Source organism: Malaclemys terrapin, chromosome 8 (assembly GCF_027887155.1).
Source record: "Malaclemys terrapin pileata isolate rMalTer1 chromosome 8, rMalTer1.hap1, whole genome shotgun sequence".
NCBI classification, from domain to species: Eukaryota; Metazoa; Chordata; order Testudines; family Emydidae; genus Malaclemys; species Malaclemys terrapin.
The window spans coordinates 57,550,730-57,561,284 of NC_071512.1; positions in this window are offsets into that span (position 1 = coordinate 57,550,730).

Here is a 10,555-nt window from a genome sequence, read left to right on the forward strand (position 1 = left end):
CCCTGAACCACAAACCCAAATTACTTTAATAGTTTATTATTATTTTTTTCAAAACCAGTAAAATGCTAGCTAAATTTTCCCCTAAATGTTGGTTCCCATGTATCACTCAAGTCTTTAAATCAAGATTGGATGTCTTTCTAAAAGATATGCTTCAGTTCAGCCAAAAAATATTGGGCTTGATGCAGGATTTACCTGCCAAATCTATGGCCTCCATTGTGCAGGAGGTCAGACTATAGTCATGATGGTCCCCTCTTTGACCTTAAAATCTATGAACTGATCTAGTAAAGACAGCTTATCACTCTGAATAAGAAACTTCCCCATCCCTCTGCATAAATCCCAATTCTGAGTAGAAATAAGATATTTTTAAAATGCCACTGCTGATTCTGAGGGACTCCTGAGTAGGAGCAGCAGAAAGTCCCTAAAAGTCGGGGGGCCATCAGTGCCCAAACCGTGGCCCCTTTCCCCCATCCCTTCCCCCGAGGCCCTGCCCTCACGCCAATTCTTCCTCTGAGGCCCCGCCCCCACACCGTCCCTTCTCCCCAAGCCCTCACTCACACTACCACTTCCCCTGAGGCCCCACTCCTGTGCCACCTTTTCCCCCCCAAGATCCTGCCCCATGCTCGCTTCTCTCCATTCCCCCCCCCCCCCCATCACTCGCCGTACGGCTGGTGGAGGAGTCATGGCCCCTTGGCTCCCACTGTTCCGGCACTCCTGCTCCTGACGTACCATCTTTTTGTTCCTTGTTTGTACAATGGGGTCCTCATCCAGGACTGGGGCTCCTAGGTGCAACCACTACTCAAAAAAGAAATAAAATAATATTTGGAGACAGAATCAAGACTCCTTGTTTCTTTTCCTGATTTTGCCACTAACTCACTGAATGCATCCTGGCCTTGTCTAAGCTATTTGTTCCCCTATGCTTTTCACTGTTGCTATAACTGGTACAACTCTACTGGTGATAACAATTGTGGGAAATTTTAGGGACAAAAGGCTAGGGTAGACTCAGGTGCTTGCTTCAGTTGTTTAGTCTGTACAATGGGGTTAATAAATACCTATCTGTCTAAAATGCTTTGAGCTCTCCGGTAGAAAAGCATTATGTGGTTCTATCCTGCAAAGTAATCAGCAACACATGATCAGGCCACACAAGGACAGTGTTTTATTAAATTGGTGATTTACTGTAGTGAAAAAGAATTGTCTTGGCTAATCAGAGTGCAGTAGAGTTACTAACCCACAGTTATATGCTTATTTCTCAATTTCCAGCTTGCACACTTCTGTTTCTCCATAATTGTATAGTAACCAAACCCCTGCTCTTTGATTGCTTCCTTCTTCAGAACATGCATTATTATGTCTACAGCAAACATGGGTGCCTCAATTCCACGCCCTGCTCTTCTTAGCTTTTAAATTGCTAGCCACACCTCCTCAATCCCTCTATTTCACTTCCCTTTCCTCTGTCGGCCACCTACTCTTTGCTTTCCTTTTGACTGAAGACTCTCATTGAACATATTAATCAAATGTTTCCAAGGCAAACAAAAGAATAGGTAAGTGTGATGGGTTCGATCACAGAGACCCCCTTGAAGCTGTCAACTGATGTGCTGGAATTACCTCTGAACTTATTTTCTACTGCCAGCTTGGGACTCCAGAACCCTGCCTTGTTGAGCCAGACATGCTAGTCTGCTGCAACACAGACCCAGGTCTGGTCCACGCCCCCAAAGCTGCAGACTTTAACCAAAAACTGCCCAGCAAGTCACCTATCTCCAGCACCCAGACACCCAGCTCCCAATGGGATCCAAACCCCAAATAAATCCGTTTTACTCTGTATAAAGCTTATACAGGGTAAACTCATAAATTGTCTGCCCTCTATAACACTGATAGAGAGATATGCACAGCTGTTTGCTCCCCCAGGTATTAATCACTTACTTTGGGTTAATTAATAAACACAAGTGATTTTATTAAGTATAAAAAGTAGGATTTAAGTGGTTCCAAGTAATAACAGACAGAACAAAGTAAGTTACCAAGCAAAATAAAACAAACATGCAAATCTAACCCTAATACATTAAGAAAAATTAAGAATACAGGTAAATCTCACCCTCAGAGATGTTCCAGTAAGCTTCTTTCACAGACTAGACTCCTTTCTAGTTTGGGCCCAATCCTTTCCCCGGTACAGTTCTTGTTAGTTCCAGCACAGGTAGTAACTAGGGGATTTTTCATAACTGGCAGCCCCATTTGTTCTGTTCCACCCCCTTTTATATCTTTGGCACAAGGCGGGAATCCTTTTTCTCTCTCTGGGTTCCCACACTTCCTTCTAAATGGAAAAGCACCAGGTTTAAGATGGATTCCAGTATCATGTGACATGTTCACATCTCCTGTGAGACTTCATTATCCACTGGCTGGCACACACACGTATACAGGAAGGCTTACAATTAAACAGAGCCATTTACCACCACTTGTCCTAGTTAATGGGAGCAATGAAGATTCCAAGCCACCATTAATGGCCCACACTTTGCATAGTTACAATAGGACTTCAGAATAATACTTCATATTTCTAGCTTCAGATACAAGAATGATACATTCATACAAATAGGATGAACACACTCAGTAGATTATAAGCTTTGTAATGATACCTCACAAGAGACTTTTTGCATAAAGCATATTCCAGCTACATTATATTTATACTCATAAGCATATTTCCATAAACATATGGAGTGCAACGTTACACATCGGCCCACCTACTCTTTGCTTTCCTTTTGACTAAAGACTCTCATTGAACATATTAATCAAATGTCTCCAAGGCAAACAAAATAATAGGTAAGGTTGGGGAAAAGAGGAGACCAGGTGAAGAGAAGAGCATTGCTATCAGTTAACACACTTCTGAGGATGTTCCTGGATTAAAGAGAACTCTGTATTGTGCAAACCTTATTCCACCATTGTATTAGTTAGCCAAGAAGTTGTCTGTAGGCATCACCAAGTTTGTGGATTGTTTTCTGGGAATCTCTTCACCACTCATTTTCATTGCTAGCTGCTACTCTTGAGGTCAAAGAGCAGCTATAGCATCTTCCTTACAGTGCAAACTTTAAAGGCTGCTCCAGAGTTGGGCTTTCTGAGTTTTCTAGTATATCCCAGTTGTAAACAGAACATTTACTTGCTTTGCAAACAATGGTTAACCCCAACGTTCTAGCCAAATCTTACTTTGTCTAGTTATTTACAGTAACTTCTCACTTAAAGTCGTCCTGGTTAACATTGTTTTGTTGTTACATTGCTGATCAATTAGAGAACATACTCATTTAAAGTTGCGCGATGCTCCCTTATAACATTTTTTGGCAGCCACCTGCTTTATCCACCCCTTGCAGGAAGAGTAGCCCGTTGGAGCTAGCTGGTGGGGGCTTGGAACCAGGGTGGGCTGGCAGCCCCCATCAGCTTCCCTAAGTTCCCTATGCTGCAGCCGCCCAGCAGGCTATCAATTGCTGGCAGTTCACCTGTCCCTCCCCCAACTGCCTTGTGTTGCTCCTGCCCTCTGCCTTAGAGCTGCTCCCGGGAGCCTCCTGCTTACTGTGTGTGGGGGTGCTAATGTCAGAGTGTCCCCCTCCCTCCAGCTCCTGCTCCCCATCTCCACAGAGCAGGAGAGACAGGGCAGGTCTCAGGATGGAGGGACCTTGCTGGCAATAGCTGCTGTCTCAACTTGCTGATCTACTTAAAAAGGCAATGTACTTAGAGTGGGGTCAGCGTACTTAAAGGGGCAATGCACATCTCTCTCTCTCTCTCTCACACACGGTGTGTGTCTCTGTCGCTCTCTGCCATTTTGTCTCCCCTCCCTCCATTCGTGCTGCCTTGTAGAGTGTGTTAACCCCTGAGGGCTCAGCTGAGATCTAGTTCATCATTTAGCAGTAAGGCATTCCCTGGGAAATATCCCACCCTCTGACTCCACCACCTCAACCAAGCTTCACATCACTTCTGTGTACAGTATTAGATTGTTTGTTTACAACTTATACTCTGTGTGTGTGTGTGTGTGTGTGTATATATATATATATATAAAATATATTCTTTTGTCTGGCAAAAGAAATTTTCCTGGAATCTAACCCCCGCCCTTTACATTAATTCTTATGGGGAAATTAGATTCACTTAACATCATTTTGCTTAAGGTAGCATTTTTCAGGAACATAACTACGTTAAGTGAGGAGTTACTGTACTTAAATTGCCCTTGTAGTTTCAATTGGATAAAGGATTCTTCTTCACTTCATGCCCCCTTCATAGTGTTGTTTTGCATCTTTGAACAACTGCCCTGTTTTACCAGAGAAGTGGCTGCATTTTTGTGAGGGTGAAGTGATTTTTATCATTGCAAATCAGTTTGTTTAAATTTGCCAAGCATTTTAGGATCCTTCAGGATGAAAGATATGATAAATGTAAAATAATTGTTACTACTCTGACAAACGATAACAGTGAGCAGGAAATGAGCTCACTCTTCCCAGATGCTACTTTTGTTCTAGAAACAACAGGAAATCTCTACAAAGATGAGTTTTGATTTTCTCACTTCTTAATTGTTTCGTTCTTTTATTCAAAACTGAGCACTTGTAGAATTAAAATTACCCATACTGAGGACATTTCTGCTTAACCTCCCCCTTCAATCAAATTCAGCCCAGTTAGTCCCAGCCTGCAGAACCTCTTGCAAGGTAATTTTCCAAGGGAGATCATTCTATCAATCTTCTAAATGAGACACTTGGGAAAAAATGTTACATGATATGGTTAACTGAACTATCAAACCAACAGTTTCTAGAATTGGCAGTCCAGAGCAGACAGATTACCGAAGCATGTTAACAAATAGATGACCAAGTGTTGTAACAGCAGCTCTTCAGTGAGGTCTTCTGATACATGAAAAAGATTAAGAAACAATGTACTGAAAGAATTAATAGAGTATAAACCATAGAAATTGAACTGTTTATGTAGGGATGTCCTCAGGGTCAGTCATTATAACACAATTTCTATCACTTTTGTAAGTTTTGGAAACATTTTATTGCTGCAGAAATGTACTGTTTTGTTCTAATGCTTTTATGTAGTACTGGTCTTGTAGCTCAAAGAAAGCATCTCAGCTAAAATCTAAAGCACCAGAATAATCACCAGTGGAGCAGTGTATTTACAGAAGCTATGCTGTTTTGGTTGCAGTTTTATCCAGCATGCTTTCTTGCACTGTGCTATGCCGTTGCAGTTGTATTCCCCTCTAGGTACCTATCCCACAGGTCCTAGCACAGCTCTCTGAAGCTATGGCATCTGGGTGATTTCTAAAGGCCTTCTGGAAACCTTCACAGAGATGGGGATTGTAGGAGAATAGTTCAAACTCCCATTATTCCCTGGGCACCAGGACCATTTCCTAGTCCTTTTCTCAAAATGTAGGCCAAGATTAATGTTCAAGCTCTCACTTAAAGGTTTTTGTGGGAAGTTTGTAAAAAGCAGCTATGAGGAACCAGATTTTAGTTTTACATTACTCATATGTTAAAGGGTAATATTAATAATCATATTTTACAAATAATGAATCTGAGGTATGGAGATTAAATGATTTGACCAAGATCACACAGGAAGTCCATAGGAGGGTCACTAAAAGAAACCATCTCTTCTGCCTCCCAAACATGTGCCTTAACAAGCCCATCTCCTCATCCTGTACCTACTCAATATACAGAGAATTTCTATCTTGCACTTTTCTCCATACCTAAGATCTCTTCGGAGAGAGAGAGAGAGAGAGAGAATAAAACTTTGTTCAACTTTTCCCCATTATAGATAAGTAATTTCTTATAGAATATGTATTTTACTTACATTGTACTGATTGTGGTGTTGTTCTTAATAAGGCACAATGAGTGCCTATTTTACAAGTAAATTATTTTCATTTAAATATTACATAGCACAGACCCTGTCATAAGGTTCAGTCAGACACAGCCAGTTCTCCCCCTGCAGTCCAGAAGCCTGCCTTCCAATATGGAGAATGATCTGTGGTCTCTTCAGCCACAGCCTCATCCTTACACAAAGACAGCTACAGTAGAACCTCAGAGTTACAAACACCTTAGGAATGGAGGTTGTTCGTAACTCTGAAATGTCCGTAACTCTGAACAAAACGTTATGGTTGTTCTATCAAAAGTTTACAACTGAACATTGATTTAATACAGTTTTTAAACTTTACTATGCAGAAAAAAATGATGCTTTCCCTTTATTTTTTCAATAATTTACGTTTAACACAGTACTGTACTGTATTTGCCTTTTTTGGGGGGGAGGGAGGGGTCTCTGTTGCTTCCTGATTGCGTACTTCCGGTTCCAAATGAGGTGTGTGGTTGTTCGGTTAGTCTGTAACTCGGGTGTTCGTAATTCTGAGGTTCTACTGTATTCCACACAGCCTTCCATTTTCAGTAAAATAAATAAATAAATAAATTTTAAACCTAGTTGTGAAGTTTCTGGATGTTCCACATACCTGTTGCCTGACATCTCTATGTTACTGCAACAATTACAAAAAACAAAATAGTTAGAACCAGATACAATCATTTAAAATTAATAAAATGAAGGCCTGGCATGATGTTTAATTAAAGGCCTGGATTATGATAATCTTGAGTTTGATTTACCATTTTGCCTAGTATCAGGGGGTAGCCGTGTTAGTCTGTATCTACAAAAACAACAAGGAGTCTGGTGGCATCTTAAAGACTAACAGATTTATTTGGGCATAAGCTTTCGTGAGTAAAAACCTCACTTCTTCGGATGCACAGAGTGAAAGTTACAGATGCAGGCATTTGTGTCAGTATATAATGCCTGCATCTGTAACTTTCACTGTATGCATCCGAAGAAGTGAGGTTTTTACTCACGAAAGCTTATGCCCAAATAAATCTGTTAGTCTTTAACGTGCCACCAGACTCCTTGTTCATTTTTCCTAGTAATTCTTTATATCTTGTCCACTGTGTTGTCAACTAGCTTGTCTCCCTCATCAACAAAAGTTGGTCCAGTAAAATATATTACCTCACCCACCTTGTCTCTCTAATATCCTGGGACCAATCCAACTACAACAACATTGCATACAATCAGTGTAAATAACATCATAATGTGGCCCCATGTCTCCTTGTATTTTGCTATTTAACAAATAGCAAGTGCAACAATACTTGGTGTGAGCTACAATATATATATGCAAACTCCCTTTTTGACTCTTCCACTGCATGTTTTAATTTCAGAGGAGCAGTTAATGTGTTACTCTGTGTTTCCCTTTGCTGGGGCAAGGATAATAGACTAAGGTCATTGGCTGTGCTGGCAAATGAGAAAGGATTGTTAGATGCTGTTCTCAGGTCCTTTGCTGAGCTGCAGAGAAGAATGGGTTATGATTAGGTGGTTATGAGCTCTCATTTCTATGCAGCATTCTGTTGTGACCTTCATTCTCCCTATTGCCTATACATCTGGAAAGAATTAATCTCTGTCACTTTTTCTTTGTGATTTTTTTACCATTGTGAACAGATGTTCTCACTGCCATGATCCATTGGGTGGGATCAGGAACTCTATTACTTGTTTTTCTAATGTCTGTTTACCCTGGCCTTGGGTTTGTCAGCTTCTGAGATGATTATGTGGCCAATAGTGATAATGTGTGTAGTTTACAAGTTTGTCCACTGTTCCCTTTATCCTAGTCTGCTTCTGTGATGTCCTGATTAATCCCTTTCTAGTCCTTAAATAGAGGTTGATTTTACAAATATAGGGTATCACAATAGCCTGATGTTGCACCTCATGTCACAATGCATGACACACATGCTGCTTTCTCTAAGGCTTTGTCAGGCACTTAACAGGAGTGGAAAAATTCATCTTACTAAATTTAGAACCACTCAAAAATTGTTCAGGTTCCATTTGTCTGGAGCAAAATATGCATTCTGGACTGCTGCATTTAAAAAAAACATTATTCTCTGGGTGGTCTCAGAAGCAAGAGCAAGAACCAGTTTCAAGAAGGCAACTTTACTGGTTATATGGCACAGGCTTAAATTTAATTAGAAATACATTGGGCTATCCTCAGTTGGTGTAAATTGACATAAATCAATTTGTGACATCACCAGCTGACTATTTGGCCTAAGGTTTTTAAACTAAATTACCATTAAAAACCCCACAATGGATATATTAATGGAGAAAGCATATTATGAAACTACAGGAAGTTTAGGGAAACCCAATTCAAAAACTGTTACATAATTTTCATCTAACTCAAAATACTACTAGGTTCCCCCATCGCTGCTATGTGTACTGACCCTTTTTCAGAGAGCTGGTTGGTTCCACAGCTTTTCTTTGTTACATTTTAGAGCTGTTACTTTGGACATTTAGTTGCAGAAAATTTTCTGTGGAACACTTTTTGTTGTTGTGTTGGGCTCCAAGATCCTTAGTTGGGGAAATAGATTCAATGTTTGTAATGGCTCAGCCATTCCCAGTCTCTATTCAAGCCTAAGTTGATTGTATCTAGTTTGCATATCAATTCAAGCTCAGCAGTTTCTCGTTGGAGTCTGTTTTTGAAGCTTTTCTATTGCAAAATTGCCACCCGCCGGTCTGTCATTGAGTGACCAGACAGGTTAAAGTGTTCTCTTACTGATTTTTGAATGTTATGATTCCTGATGTCAGATTTGTGTCCATTAATTCTTTTGCGTAGAGACTGTCCGGTTTGGCCAATGTACATGGCAGAGGGGCATGCGGGTGGCAATTTTGCAACAGAAAAGTTTCAAAAACAGACTCCAACGAGAAACTGCTGAGCTTGAATTGATATGCAAACTAGATACAATCAACTTAGGCTTGAATAGAGACTGGGAATGGCTGAGCCATTACAAACATTGAATCTATCTTCCCCATGTAAGTATTCTCACACTTCTTATCAAACTCTGTCTGTTTGTATGGGGCTATCTTGATTATCACTTCAAAAGTTTTTTTCTCTTACTTAATTGGCCTCTCAGAGTTGGTAAGACGACTCCCACCTTTTCATGCTCTCTGTATGTGTATATATATCTCCTCAATATATGTTCCATTCTATGCATCTGAAGAAGTGGGCTGTAGCCCATGAAAGCTTATGCTCAAATAAATTTGTTAGTCTCTAAGGTGCCACGAGTACTCCTGTTCTTTTTACATAATATAAAAGAACATTAAAAGGATCCAGTATCATACTTCGTAATCCATTTGCTCTTTTATTTTGTTTTAACAATTGCTTTTCTTTCCTCTTCTTTCCATGCAGTAGCACATATTTTTTACTTAACTAGGGAGAATCTTTTCTTCCTGTTGTTCTGATTTTAACAGTTCCATCTTTAACACTTAAAAAGTAAGTATTCTATCAAATCACGATCCATCTTTTTCGAGAGGAGGGGAAGTCTGAGGAAATTCCTTTCAGCTTCAGCACACCATTGCTCTTCCTCCACTATCACTGCCTTCAACTGCAGGTGTCTTTAGATTGGACAGACAAGCCCCACATACAGACACTCATCAGTGGAGCAAGGGAGCTTTCTATGTCTTCCAGCATCTCTGATGTGCTTCCCACTGGCTGAATTGGGTAATTCCTTTAGCTGCCATCCTTATCACTGTGGGCAGCAAAACCTTCTTCAGTATTATGGTCCCATGTAGGGCCTGGTCCAATTCCCATTAAATATATAGGGGTCTCTCTCTTGACTTTAATTGAATTGGATCAGGCCAATAGGTAGCTGATGAAGGATTCCATCTCCTAACCTCCACCTGATGTCATGGGAGGCCTTCCTTGGTACAGCCATCATATGCATTGAGTATCAACCAGGAGAGTTCAATAGCTTGACCTCAAAATAAATGTTGTTAGTAGTGGAGCACCATAAGAGCTCCCACCAGGAGGCAGAGCCGTAACAAGGAATTTTTGCGCCTGCGGCAAGGGCCGGCTCCAGGCTCTTCGGTGGCGGGTCCCTGAGTCCCTCTCGGAGGGAAGGACCTGCCGCCGAATTGCCACCGCCACTTCATTGATTATTCGGCGGCGGGTCCCTCAGTCCCTATTGCCGCCAAAGAATGAATGAAGCGGCGGCAGCAATTCGGCAGCAGGTCCTTCCCTCCAAGAGGGACTCAGGGACCCGCCACTGAATTGCCGCCGAAGAAGCAGCGACGGTAGAGGGTTTTTTGTTTTGTTTTGTTTTTGTTTTTTGTTTTTTTCCCTCCGCCCCGCTTGGGCAATAGAGCTGCGTCCCTCCGTTTTGCGCGCCCGAGGCAAGTTCCTCACTCGTCTCGCCCTTGTTACGGCACCGTCGGGAGGTATATCTTGCAGTGGGAACCCACTTTAAAAATATTGAAAAATTCTAAATCCCTCAAACCAAATTTTCACTGGTCAGTTTCTATGGGTGCATCCATTTTGTACATGAAGATGCCACTCTTTTTTTTTTTTTTTTTTACAAGTTATTTTTCTTCTGAGTTTGCCTATCACATTAGACCCATATACAATACAGTTTTTAAAGCATGCAGAAAATGGGTTATTGCATGCACAAAGAGGCATTTTCCATTGTTCACTATGAATGTGCAAATACATGTTTTGCATGCACAAAAGCAGATGCCCCTGCAAGTTTACTGGGTGATATTAAGAAGT